This window comes from Myodes glareolus, chromosome 20, assembly GCF_982192425.1.
Source record: "Myodes glareolus chromosome 20, mMyoGla1.1, whole genome shotgun sequence".
NCBI lineage: Eukaryota > Metazoa > Chordata > Mammalia > Rodentia > Cricetidae > Myodes > Myodes glareolus.
Window position 1 is genome coordinate 43,975,951 of NC_142045.1, and position 14,454 is coordinate 43,990,404.

The 14,454-nt window shown below is 42.4% G+C and overlaps 1 long non-coding RNA gene across 1 annotated transcript; it reads left to right on the top strand.

The window, feature by feature from the left end:
* Positions 1 to 315: 315 nt before the first annotated feature.
* LOC148118807 (uncharacterized) lies at positions 316 to 2,853 on the top strand. Its single transcript, XR_015735772.1, has 2 exons — positions 316 to 726; positions 1,952 to 2,853. It is a non-coding gene; the product is annotated as an uncharacterized LOC148118807 (long non-coding RNA).
* The last annotated feature ends 11,601 nt before the right edge of the window (positions 2,854 to 14,454 follow it).

Genomic DNA, 14,454 nt, shown 5'->3' on the forward strand with positions numbered 1-14,454 from the left:
AACATGGCTTATCTGTCCCACACAAGAACTCACAACTGTGGCCACCTGCACAAGGTCTTTGGCAAGATCAGTCCAATTAAAATGCCACATGGATTGTGGAGAGACTACTAAGACTCCACCCCTATTGAGGAGATATTGTCAGTAGACAGTGGATGGATGATGGACAGTTACTTTTCTTTGGGACCATGACCACTCACAGATTACCCATTCCCCAGGGCATGTTCTCACACTCCTGATGATGTGGGAAGCAGGAACTGGACTCGGTGTGTCAGGAATAAATAAATAATAAAAGAAAGTCCTTATGTGGATGTAGAAGGCCGCAATCACACTCTCCACCATAGATGGCGCTGCACCACCAGGTGAGCTAGAAAGCTCACATGTGTTGGTATTTTTCCACTACTCCCAAGGTTTCACCTGGGACTGGGAGCAGTTGACCAATCCAGGAATGACACGTCCAGGGCAGGGTCTGTTTTCCTTTATAAGGGCTGGGTTTCCCTCATTCTGGGTCTCCGCCATGTAAGCTTATGCTCTCCCTCTCAAGAGACATAAAGCTTTTCTGCAGAAGGATCCTATGTGTACCGCGTGGTTCTTGCTGGCGAGACGGTAGCGCGGGACATCTGGTGCTCGAAACCCCAGGACGCCGGGGGACCCTGACAACTGCTCGCACCGCCGGAGACCCCTTGGACACAAGGAGGATTCAGAACTGCAGGGTGTTTGCTCAGAGAGGTACGACTATTCTTGGACTTTTCGGTTTTGGGCTTGACTTGTCTCCACCTTGGAAAGATTTTGTAGAGGCCTTGGTACTTCTTAGCAGTTCTCTTATCACTTTGAAATTGCTTAGAAGATAAATCCTGCCAGGCTGTTGTTGCAGACGGACAAAATGTATTGGAGGAAGTCCAGGATAGCATATCAGAAACTGAGTGCAGTGAGAGGTTAGGCGCGCCTGTAAGAAAAAGAAGTAAGGAAAAAGAACCCCCCGGTGGAATGGGGGAGACTGAAAAGGAAATAAGAAAAAAAGGACCCCCCGGTGGTTCTAAAAATGGGGGAGAAGATGCAAAAAAGCTTTATGTTATGTTGTTTGTAATGCAGCTGCGGCTGGAGGGCGGCTGGAGCGGAGCTTTGCTCTGTGGCTATGGTGGGAGACACGTTGTGCCGGCTCAGTCGGTGCCTGGCCTGGAGGGTATCACAGCAGTACCGAGAATGAGAGAGGTGCCACAAGCTGCCAGGCCAGAAGGCTTGCAATGTGCCTAAAACTGTGAGGGGCTCTGAGGCTGGAGCGGCTTCTGTTCCGCTTGGCTGAGCTGAGCTGTGCTGATCCTAGGTAACAAAGGCGGACCAATAGCCTGGGGCAATGGGCGGGGCGAACAATGCCGGCTACTAGCCCGAGAGATTTTCCATCTGAATAAGGAACTGAAGAGATAGCTTAGGGGTTAAGAATGCTGCCTGCTCTTCCAAGGGTCATGAGTTCAATTCCCCAGCGACCACATGGCAGCTTACAACTATTTGGTTTTAAATCTAATGTTTCAGGATCCACAGGGAGGTAGATGCAAAAAGCCCTTAGATTTTTAAGGTGATTGGGTCATTGGCTAAATCTGTGACTGTGGCAAAAAAGCCCAGAGTTTCCAAAATGCCTCTGGTAGACTTCTTGATGCAGCTGGAGAATTGCGCTCCTGCGATCCCAGATGCAATGACTGATTATTAAGCAATTGTTTAGTTATCTTCTAGGTAATTGGACTGGAAAACTTGATGAGAAAGTAACAAGGATGACCCTCTAAACGCTACCATAGATACATCTATTAGAGGTAGAATAAAGAACAGGTAGATATCTTATGACAGCTTGCCCAGTTGGGCTGTGAATGGAAAACTCCAGCCTTATGTGTAACCAATGTACCATATGAGAACTTTATAAAAGTGGCTAACTTGTCCCGAGAATTGTCTTTGTATCTTGCAGGAGAATTTTGATGATTTGCTGTCCTCCTTGAGATGGTCCATCGTGACAATCAACTCCACGCGAGTGGACATAAGCTTGGCCGAAGAATTCCAGTCCTGGATCGTGTCCTTCATCCCCTACTTCAAAGAGTGGGTGGGGGTGGAAATGTTTTGGAACAGTCCTATGCTATGGATTAGTGTTTCTCCTCTGGATGGTCTGCTGACTCAAATCCCAAAGCCATAGGGATAAAGTGGTTTTTGCTCAGCGCTGGCTGCCCTAGAACAGGGAGCCTCTACTGATATGTGGTCATCTATGTTAAAGCAGTAAGGTTTAAGCCAACCAGCTCCTGTACCCCTAGGACTGTGGTCCATTGCACAGGGTGGAGTGCTTGGCTTAGCTAGCCCTGAAGGTTGTCGAGCTGAAGAGCATCGCACAGAGAATGGCCCTCTCTGAGAGATAAGTCGCTCTGCTTAAGGGTTTCCTGCCGTATATTCCCTTTCCCAGAAAATTGGCAGAGGGCAGGCCGGATAGGTTCCAGGTGTCATGAGCCTAGGGACAGATTCCGTGTAAGCCCATTTTAATGTTTTCATTTTGGGAAGTGCGACCTCTATCTTTACCTTCCTAGGGAGTTGCCTTTCTGCAAAGAAGTAAAATTAGGGGGAGATGTAGAAGGCCGCAATCACACTCTCCACCATAGATGGCGCTGCACCACCAGGTGAGCTAGAAAGCTCACATGTGTTGGTATTTTTCCACTACTCCCAAGGTTTCACCTGGGACTGGGAGCAGTTGACCAATCCAGGAATGACACGTCCAGGGCAGGGTCTGTTTTCCTTTATAAGGGCTGGGTTTCCCTCATTCTGGGTCTCCGCCATGTAAGCTTATGCTCTCCCTCTCAAGAGACATAAAGCTTTTCTGCAGAAGGATCCTATGTGTACCGCGTGGTTCTTGCTGGCGAGACGGTAGCGCGGGACATGTGGAGAGGGAGATGTAATGGGAGATTCTGTGTAGAGGTAAGGGGGGAATAAAGGTGGACATCATCAAGATAGATTGTATATATGCAGGAAACTATTCAAATAATAATAATAAAAACTCAGCAGGAAGATAAGGCATCTGTCCTCATTATACACCCCATAAGTTAATGGGTTTAATGTTTAACATCATCTTCCACACAAGTCATTAATCTCAGTTATGGTGACATTGTAAACAAAATATTAACTATTTTATTTTAAATTTGATTTTTGTTCTTTCCATTCAGAAACATTAGAATGAAATAATTTTTAAATCTATGTATGCTGGAATTGCAAATTCCATACCACAAAATAGTCACTCCCAGGGGTCAGCTTCACCAATTTTTTTGTAGAAGGAGATTGCAAAATTATTGATTTGAAAGCCGTTTTCAGCATCCAATCCTTGGAGATTATTAGACACTAGTATCAGGATTATTGGTTGCTTTGTTTGTAATTCTTCTGTATGCCCTGCTCAAACATCTCCACATACCCTAAAACTCTACACATGCTTGTAGATTTTATAGTACAAATTGATGTGCATACCAAAGTTAGTGGAATATAAATATATAAAAACTAACAGCAGACAGTGACTTTGGGTAGAGTACCTTCCCTCGAAAGTAATGCATTGTTTATTTAAAAAAGTAGGGCTAGACTGCCCTGGAATTCTAGTACCTTCTATACTGAAGACAGAAATTTCTCAAAAGTAACTGTGAAAAGGTAGACTATAGTTATTGACATAAGAGCTATATAACATGTAAGAAAATTTACAACTTAGTTGGCTTTTTTTCTACTCTTTGTTCTTTGGGAACTTGCCACTGAACTTCCAAATAAATACACAGGTTTATTCTTACTTTTGAATGCCCAGCCTTGGTTTGGCTTATGTCTAGTAAGCTTTCCCTAACTTCAATTATCTCATCTACCTTTTGCCTCTGGGCTTTTACCTTTCTCTATTCTGTGTGTCTTCCTTTTCTTCTTACCCTGTTGCTGGCTGTGTGGCTGATCCCTGCTGTCCTCTTCTGTTTCTCTTTTTCTCGCTCCTTTTTATTCTCTTTTCCTCCTTCTATTTATTCTCTCTGCCTGCAAGCCCCACCTATTCTTTCTCCTGCCTACCTATTAGCCATTCAGCTCTTTATTAGACCAATCAGGCATTTTAGACAAAGTAGTAACACAGAGTTACAGAGTTAAACACATGCAATATAAAAGAATGCAACACATCTTTGTGTCATTAAACAAATATTCCACAGCACAAATGAATGTAACGTATCTTCAATATTCAACAATATACAATTCTTTTTCTACAGTGTGACTCTGCCATAAACTATACTCTGTCACATGATAGTGTATAATTTAAAATGATAATTTTATAGAAATTCATCTGCCAAAAGTTGCTTGATCATTTAAATTCTTGGTTCAGTAACATTGCAACAAAGTATCACATCACAGATTTGAGCAAAGGCAGCTGAGCCATCCTTAAAACTTTTCTCCATCCATGAGTGCTGATCCCATCTCCATTTTACAAAAGAGAAATCCATTCTTCATTTTCTGTTTTATTATATTCTTAGCTTCTTTTGTTTCACTTGTTAGACATTAGGAATCCTTGGAACCAATTCTCTTTTACATTGTTATTGGTCACCAAAATATTTCATGACATTCCTTCATGATGATATCATTTACAGCAATAGTGACTGGGGGTGTTGACATAGTTGAGTGTCATTTACCCAAGAGATGTTGTGATAAGACTTCCCCTGGCTTTGAAGTGAGTAATTGTAACCAATCTTAAAATCATTCCTTATTTTTAAAAATTCTAAATTGGGATGTCGACACATCTTTTAATCTTTACTGCATGTTATTCCCCATAATGCAAAAATGATCACAGAATAATATGTAGAAATGTTTATTAAGGGTGAGGTCCTTCGAAAGCCATAATTTGTAATAGTTGGTAATGGTGGTGAGCACACAGTCTGTTCATCTTTGTGCTTTGAATTTCCACCTAGTTTCATGAGTTTGAAAAATGCAGGAAATCTCCAGGTTTCCCGTTTTCCTTTGGGTCAGCATTTTTATCACCAGAATACAAACCCATGAATGAGTCAGAGACAAGAGGAAGTGAGGGTGGCTGGAGCAGAGTTTATGTCAGGGCTGCTCTGACAGCAGCTTTTCATATCTCTTCCATGTGTTCTAGTGTTCAGTTAAGGCGGCTATTGCCTCTCCGGGGTCTGCAGCATCCTTCCCAGGAGCCCATAAATGATGGTAAGGAAAAGGCAGGCTTCAGAAATGGCCAGAGGGGGGGTTTCTGGTCATTTTTTCCAGTTTGGTCATTCAAACAAATTCCTTCTCCTTTTCATCGGCTCTGCTTACTTTAGAGAAACAGTTTTGGTTTTACAGAAAGCCACAGGCTAAGCGAATGGCTTTAAAACCTCACACATTTCTGGCGGTGCTGAGAGCGGTTTTAAAGGGCCCACAGGTGTAGAGTTGCCCTTTCTGCCTTGGGTACCTTATGACCAAATGGAACAAAAGTCCCTTCCACTCACCAGGGATGAAATCCACGAAGGTAGGGCTGGAGTCCAATTAGGGGTTGTTTGATTAACCCACTTCGGTTTCAACGCTCAATTTTATCTGTTCATGGAGTTTTAGCTCCACAATTTACAGTGTCTAAAACTGGGGAAGGGGGGCGTCCGTATGTAAATGAAAAGTGAGTGTGGCTTAGTCTCTTGCGGCTGTCGCCATCAAACACACTGAACATTGGGCTCACCCTCTTCAGAGAGAGGACTTTCCTGTAAGACGCACACATCGACTCTGAAGCGCGCAAAGACAAGCATTTTCTGTCTCGCTTTCCTGTGTGTTTGCTTTTAAAGGCAAAAGTAAGAGGAACACAAAGCAAAACGAAGAGGCGCTCAGCTACGTAAACGTTGTGACAAGTTAAAGTTCACACTTTTCCCAGCCAAGAGCAACTCATGAATGGACATCATTCAGAAAAGAGGTTCAGGGAAGACTTCCTCAGCCGAGCAGGGCGATCCAAGGAACAAAGAGGGAAACGGGAAAGGGGGGTGGGGGGTGGGGGGGAACTGCTGCAGACCACAGTGAGGACCATGTAGCAGGGTAGCTGAGTCGCTGGATTTCTCAGAAAATGGACACAGGGGCCATCTTTGATCATCTTTGTCACCAATCCTCTGTGTAGTTGGATTTCTGTGTTTTGCTCTTTTAACTCTTTAGGGGCCTGCCACCCTTCTCCCAAATAAATACACAGAGACTTATTCACACTTATGAATGCCCAGCCTTATCTTGGCTTGTTTCTAGCCAGCTTTTCTAACCTAACTTATCCCATTTATCTTTAACTATGTTTTGCCTCTGGGTTTTTTAACCTTTCATTATTCTATATGTCCTTCCCTTCTTCCTCTATGATTGGCTTAGTGGCTGCATGACTGTGTGGCTGGGCCTCATAGAGTCCTCCTCTCCTTCTTTTCTGCTCCTCCTCCTTCTCCTCTTCCTCCTCTTTATTCTCTCTGTCTGTCAGCCCCTCCTATTCCTCTCCTCTGCCTCGCTATTGATTGTCCAGCTCTTTATTAGACCAATCAGGTATTTTAGAAAAGCAATTCATACAGCTTTACAGAGTTAAATGAAACATAAAAGAATGCACCAGATCGTTGCATCATTAAACAAATCCCCTACAGCGGAAACATCTTCAACTGCTATTCCATAACACCTCTGCACAGCTTTTTCTAATTGGTTTGGGCTCCTATTTTTAAACAGGTAAGTACTGAAGTCAGAATCTCAATTGTTGTAGCACAGACCAGGGATCAGGGCAGCAGGGTTTGAAGGGTGCCATGAAACCTGTCATTTAAGGTAAAGACCCTTGCGTGTTCTTCTTCACAAATGACCCTGCAGCCCGTGTGACCTAGAAAATCCCTGCTTTGCACTTTGCCTAGTCCTGCTGAGGAGCATCCACAGCTCTCAGCGAAGCATATGCCTTGCCTAGAGTTAGTGAGAGCCAAGCATTTCTTGAATTTTTATAATCCAGGGAGTGTGGGGCATCTCAGCATTCTGTGCAATGTGTCAGTTCCGATTGCTGTCTGTTGATATTCTTCGGTTCTAAGAGCACTGTAACTCAAGGAATGTTCTAGAGCAATGCAGCAAACAGCTACTAAAACATTCCATGTTCACCAGCTGCCTCTATACAAGATGCCATCCCAGTACAGTTGCCTGAAAGCAGGTCTAAGTAGGACTCTGGTCCACTCAGCTAAGTCTGCTCCAGGTTCCTTTGGAACCATTCGGGGAAGGAAGGATGATTACTGCTGTCCCCATATGCCAAGCACATTGAGGGCTCCTCTTGGCTTTGCTGGGCATTGGTGAGAGGGCTCTGGTTTTAGTTTAGGCTTGCTTACCTGCTGAATGCACTGGATTCAAATCGGATATTTTTTTGAAAGTATAGTTCACTTTAAACACTCAGTTGGCTTTTTATGAATTAAACTCCACTTGGTTTTAAAGGCCAAATCCACAAGTACTTGGAAGCTGTACATGACCCTGTCCACCACTGTGCTGGCCTCTCGGATGGTTGGGAGGAAAGACCCTTGAGTTTCTGAAGAACCCAGTCATTAGGTGAAACTGAACCCTAGGAATTTAGACTCCGTTGGATCCTGTCCTTACACAAGTATATTCCTCTCACTGACTAGAAAAACAGATGAAAATCTAAAATCCCTAGAAGACATTGTCTTTGAAAACTAACCTCTCTTTTTATTCAGATTAAGGATACTATGGATTGCTGTATAAATCCACACAACTATCTACTTTCAAACAGGCTGTGAGCTAAGATTATGACTTAATGCTTATAAAAAATGAAAAGGAGATCAATACATTCACTTACCTGCAAAATATGCTATATGTAAATTTCAGTGTCCCTAAAGTATAAGTCCAGTCACACTGCCTGGATTGCATCTGGACTGTGATCATAGTAGAGATCAGTAGAAGAGACCCAGACGCTGGTTGTCACAGAATGAAATACTTTAAGAGAAATTCCCTTATAGATAGGGCTTGTTTACTCTTCCTCTCGGTCCTTCGGGTCCACTGCTACTTTGTATGCAGCTAAAGGAAAACAGCTGACATGTTTAGGTTCTTGGCCAGTGTCCATTTTGACAGTTTCAAAAAAATGTATTAGAAGCACATTGATGGACACACCCAAGCTCTTATTCTCTAATGCTAGAGTATTCTTCTGGAACATTCTCTGGCCAAATGCTTGCCACCAATGCTGCTGTCATCTCCTTTTCTTCTGACCCAGAATCTCCGAGTCCGCCAGGGACAGTTACCAAAGAGAGCTCTACAGTTTTAAATCCCTGGAAGATATCATCTCTGAAGACCTTTTAACTGTTGGCTACTGAATGGTAGGCTCATGGACTTTTCAACCCTCAAGCAGGTAACCTAAGCCTGGCCTTTCGATCATAGTGGGATTTCAATGAGTATATGATACATGTGTTGTTTCTTGAGGCACAGACTTCCTCTACTGGGTTAATGAAAGTAACAGAGCCCAGATTTAATGAACAGTACAGTGCATGATTCTCTTGATGAAGTAATCACACAATAAATGGTCCTTTGTTATAAATTCCGGGAGTAATATGCAGATTACACAGCTACATAGCCAGCTTCCTATCTTAACCACTTCTAACCCACTTCTAACCCCTAATAGCGCATATTTGTCTTTCTGGGTTTTCTTCTAGCGTCATTGTGATGATGTCACACAAATAATGAAGGACCTTGTTTTTAAGGATACAGATATTCTTACGCATGTGTTTGTGTGCATGCACCTACAAGAGGTTATGTATACCACTTGTATGCAGGTGTCCAACGTGACCAGAACGGGTATCAGATCTGGGACTGGAGTTGCAGCTGTTTGTGAGCCGTCACATGGGTGCTGGGAACTGAACTCAGCACCTCTGGCTCTTTACTTACTGAGCCACCTCTCCAGCTGCAAGGAAATATTCTTAACACGGTTTTGATTGATGGCGGTTATCATCACTACTTTTTTAACTTAAATCACTTTGATTTAAGAATTCCCAACAGTAACAACTCTTACAAAAAGGCATCCAAGACCAGGACTCAGACCTGCAGCAAACAGCACTCTTAACAGACCCAAAGATGTCCACCCTTCTCTGAGACAACTAAGCTCCCTGGGAAACTCTGCCTCCAAGTCCTACAAAGCACATCACAAGCTCAGTCCGCACTGGGAGTCCATCAGCTTCAGTTCCCCTCCTTCCCACACTCGCATCTCAGGAACAGGGAGCACAGCACAGGACAGGCAGGTTCACAGCAGGTGACATAGGGAGGGAAGTAGGAGTATTTCCCTTGACACAGCCAGCTAAGTAGGGCTTTCTAAGGGCATGGCTCAAAGTTTGCCAAACACTACCAAAGTCTTCTAAAACGCTACGTTTTTTTTTCTTTTTAATTCTTTATTTCATATCATTTACATATTTGCTTTAGAGGAGGCAGAGTCTTGCTGTATAACCACGCTGACCTTAATTAAACATGTATTCCTCCAGTCTTACCTTGTACTGGGATGATAGCTATGCACCGTCACGCCCAGCTCCCCGACAGAGTTTTATCACTGAGGGAGATTATATTTTACAGAGAGAACCAGGCAAATAGCATGAAGAGAAGCAGAGAAATGCGATTCTTGATAATTCTCAAATCAGTGTCCTCTAGTATACCCTTGGGAGGAGGGAGTGCCTGTACTTTTTCAGTCTTTCCCCAAGAGGTGGTTCTGGACCTGCAGTCCTTCTTTGAGATACTTTGCTATTTTGATACTTTGAGATATTTCTGCTTGGTCTTAGCTCTCTGTGGCCCATCCCTGACTTTGTTGCTAGTTAAAACTGACCATCTTGAGAGTATTTCATTACATTTCAAATTACTATATGTCCCCTATTACATGTTAGGTTGTAACAGTGAGTACTTGCTCACACTTGTTTTAATCTCAGCCATTTGTCCATCACACTTCCACACGCTAGAGGAAGGGAACTGGTCTTCCTTGACGTGCGCACGCAGCTACGCCAAGCACTCCCTGAGAATAAGTGCAGAAGAAGCAGCAGGCTGAGGGCAGGCTTTGTGGCTGGAAACCAGAGCCATTTCAGCCTCTTCTGTCTACACGTCTTCTGTGGGACTAAAACTGAAGAGAGGAAAGTGCGATTTCTTTGTAATCCCTGAAAGTCATACACGAGACAAAACACAACTTATGCACTGTGTTACTCTTGGCCATCAAAGGTCAAACTCCTGCTGAGGCCAGCGGGTCATCTGCTCTTTAGAAAAATAAATCAGATATGTGGGCTTAGGGACAAAGAGCATGAGGGTTCAATGGGGTATCTCAAGCGGGGTGTATTGAGAATGCTGTGGAATTTACTCTATAATCCTCTGGTATAGCTGTTTTCTTCAAGTGTGAACTAATCACCAAGCATGGAGCTTCTAGTTTCCCTCAGTGGAAGCTAATAGGGAACTTGGATCCAGTCTTTTTGGGTGGCTCAAGAGACATCTCGAATTAAGAGATGATCTTGCCTTCTAAAATTAAACAAAGGGAAAAACAAAATGAACTCAAAACGTTTGTTCAGAGTAGGGAGATAGCTCTGTCTGTAAAGTGCTAATGCCAGGCAAGTACTTCAAAACCTAGGTGTGGTAGCCTGTGTAAGCAACCTTAAGGGTGGAGGGGAGTGGAGAGAGGGCATGCCTGGAAATCGCTGGAGAATCAGCCTCACTGGATCTGTGAAATCCAGGTTCTTGGAGAGATTTTGTCTCCCAAAAGTAAGGTGGAAATTGAAGAAAATATCTGATGTTGACTTCTACTCCCAACAAGCACACATTCGTGTGCACATATATATGTATACACATGCATACGTGTACATGCATGGACACATGGTATAGGAGGTTCTTCTGTTAATGTGTTGCTTTCATTGGTTAATGAATAAAGAAACTGCTTTGGGCCTGATAGGGCAGAATTTAGGTAGGCGGAGAAGACAGAACTGAATGCGGGGAAGAAGGGCAGAGAGAGAAGCCATGGATCTTCTGCCTGTGATGGACGCCAGTTAGAATCTTGCCAGTAAGCCATAGTTACATGGCAATACACAGATTAATAGAAATGGGTTAAATTAAGATGTAAGAATTAGCCAATAAGAAACTAGAGCTAATGGGCCAAGGAGTGTTTTAATGAATTCAGTTTCTGAGTGGTTATTTTGGGGGCTAAGCTAGCCAAATGGCCGGGAAGAACAAATGGACCCTCCATGCAACAAACACACACAATTTCTTTTGTGTCACTGACAAATGTACAATAATTAGACACTTTCCAATTATTTTAGATCATAGACAGAGGTTAAAATGGAAAGTTATCTCTTCAGAAAGCATGGCCACGAGCACCAGTCTATCTTTCATTGCTTTCAGATGTCCTTTCCTTAGAGAAGCATGCTACTCCCTATTAATTCATCTCAGGGCTACAAAGATTATTTTCTTCCTAATCCTCCTGCCAGAGACGTCCACCTTCTTATTCAATGTTTATTTCCTCCTACTGCCTAATAAAAACTAAATTTTGGGCGACATGATGTGCTTTATCGAAAATAACAAAAGACTTCTCTGTGCCTCACTGAGTGGGTTCACAGCTTCTGCCCACACAGCTGAAGGCAGGCATTGGTTAGTGGGCCTCTCAGAGAATTTAGTCTTTGAGAAACTTTTACTTGCAGAGAAAACAGCCTTGCCCAGTCTCTCTCCTGCTTCTTTCTCCGGTTTGCAATATGAAAACAATGGAACACCCAAAGCAGAGTCCTACTGAAGTGGGGTAAGGCCAGGAAAACATGGTGACCTGGCCTCTGTATCACCTCTTGCATGTGAGAAGCCATTTGCCTGTGGAAGTCTTACTGCAGTGAGACAAGGGCACATACTCTGCTGAGGTTGTATTACTGGCTTATGTTAACCATATCGATAAACTCAGAAAGCACAGCATTGGTTTGTGTGCAGAGTGAGAGAGAAGGATCATTTCATTCTTCTACATATAGAAAGACATTCAATTTATCCAACACCATTTGTTAAAGATGCTGTCTTTTCTCCAATGTGTATGGTTTTGTCAGATAGTAAGTCAGTAGGTGTGTGGACTTCCATCTGGGTCTTTGGTATTTTCTGTTCATCAATGTGCCTGTTTTTGAACAGCACCCTGCTGGTTCTACTACCATGGCTCAGCAGTATAACTTGAACATGGTATGCCTCCTGCAGTGTTTTTCTTGTTCAGGATATAGAGTCAGATAAGTGCAACTCTCAGACCTTATCAGGGACGTTTCTTTGTCAACAGATGTTAATACAGAAACTCACAACTCGTCAAGGTGCAGAGAGCAAGGGTCAATAGAGTGATCAGTGACAAACAGGACATCTCCAGCACCCTCTCCATCAGGGATCATCTAGGTAGAGGTGATGGGAAGATTGTGAGATCCAAAAATTGGGGGCTACACCAGCGGAAAGCGGCTTTTATACAAGACAAGATTTACACACTCATGAACTCACAGCAGCTGTGTTTCTGCACAAGACCCACACTGTATCAGTCAATCGGCATTCTTGTTTTGACTACAAAGGGGTTTGTGGGTCCCGACTTGATTCAGAAGACGTAAAATGGGGGGAACACGAGTCAAATAATTCCAAGCTACTCCAAATAGGGTATTCTAAGGTTTTTCTTTATTAAAAGGTAACACAGTGAAGAAATAAGAATAGGTCTGACATCCAGGTGTGGCTCTCAGGAAGAAGAGACAGAGCTGGGCTGCAGCTTTTTGGTATCCTAAGTCACACCCCAACCTGGTCCAGCCTCTGAAGGTCATTGACTGAAGGAGGTTCCCCATCACCTCCTTCTTTTGTCTAAATAAGAGAGTTCCAAACCCAGTACAAAGCTATATACACTAAGAAGAGTTATCAAGTATAAAAATTAGAACCAGCATAAACAATATAAAGCAAGGAGCATATGCTGAATGTTTTAATAATCATTTTATCCTAAAGAGTCTAAGTCTTGTATTAGAAACGGCTTGACTAGATCATAAGAGGAAGGTAACTATGACTATCTAATCTTCAACCCCATTGAAGGCTTGAGAAGGGAGATAATATTACTTGAGTAGGCAGGAAGTGCAATCAAGCAGCTTCCAAAATGTGCAGTAGATGACAGAGACAACTGGCTACCTGGGCAATCACCCAAAGTCTCATTTGCAATGTTGAAGCAACCAATTTTGGCTAAGGCCTAGAGTAACTGACAGACCATTTTCAGAGGCAGGAAAGTTTTTCAAATTTTTCAAAACCTGTCTTAGCAAGATTTGGCAGTCTTTTCTCTTGTATCCTGCTTGTCCAGTCTGGACACTGCATTTTGTCAGTGGTTAAGGCATGTGACAGTTCCTTGCCCAAAGGCTAGTTGTGCCAAGAAGAAAGCAATCTCCAAGTGGAGTGTCTTTGGTGCTCAACATTCTCTTGGTGTTTCCAGGAGCGATTGTGTCCTACGTCAATAGAACCCTAAGTTATTTAAATGACACGTTCTATAAATTTTTGAAGTGGTTGAAGATTACTTATCTATATAGAATACAATCTGTATGTATCTAAAGAACCTAATTAATCTGCCTATAAGTATGACAAATATGAATAACTATTGACCTACTATACTTAATACCTATATAACTTTAAGACTTCATATCATAATATTAAACAATCTTTAAACAAGTATGCATTAGATGAGGACAATGACTTCAAAATATAAACAATGCATAAGTATCTTGATCAGAGGTAGAAATATATAATGCAATATGATACATATGTCCTAAAATTGTATCAATATACAAAATGGCTTAAACAGATGTAGAAACAGGCATGCATATAATCTAACAAAATAACTTTGTATAAGTGTACAAATATTATAAACAGAAAAAGAAGTATATTCAATATAACAAATATACTTTAAACTTACATCACTATACAAGAATCTATACCAATATAAATTGTCCATAAATAATAGCTCACAAGTATTCACTCTATTACTCACTATTATTATTAGTATTAGTAGTGTAAATAAGCTCACACTAATCTACCTATTATTCCATGCAATTTCCTTTTTTTTTCAAGGAGATCACTGGGCCTACAAAGTTTTCACCCCAACCCCCAACCCTATTGAATAATAATCAACCCCTAAATGATGTCCCTAACCCTGAGGACAAACTTCCTAATGTTGCAACTCTTTAATATAGTTCCTTACATTGTGATGACCCCCAAGCATAAAATTATTTTGTTATTACTTTATAACTTGTAAGTGTAAATATGTAATGTGCAGGGTATCTGATATGTTACCCCATGGGTGTCTCAACATACAGATTGAGATTTACTGGTCTAAAGCATTTGGGAGGAGAATTCTGTCAGCAAGCCAGAATGGCCAGCAGAAGCCCCTGGAGTCTATGAATGACTTTGTTCCTTCACTTGGCAGCGATTGGATCTGATTCACTTCCCTGAGAGAAGCATCAACAGATATGTTCATGTCTAAGCAGT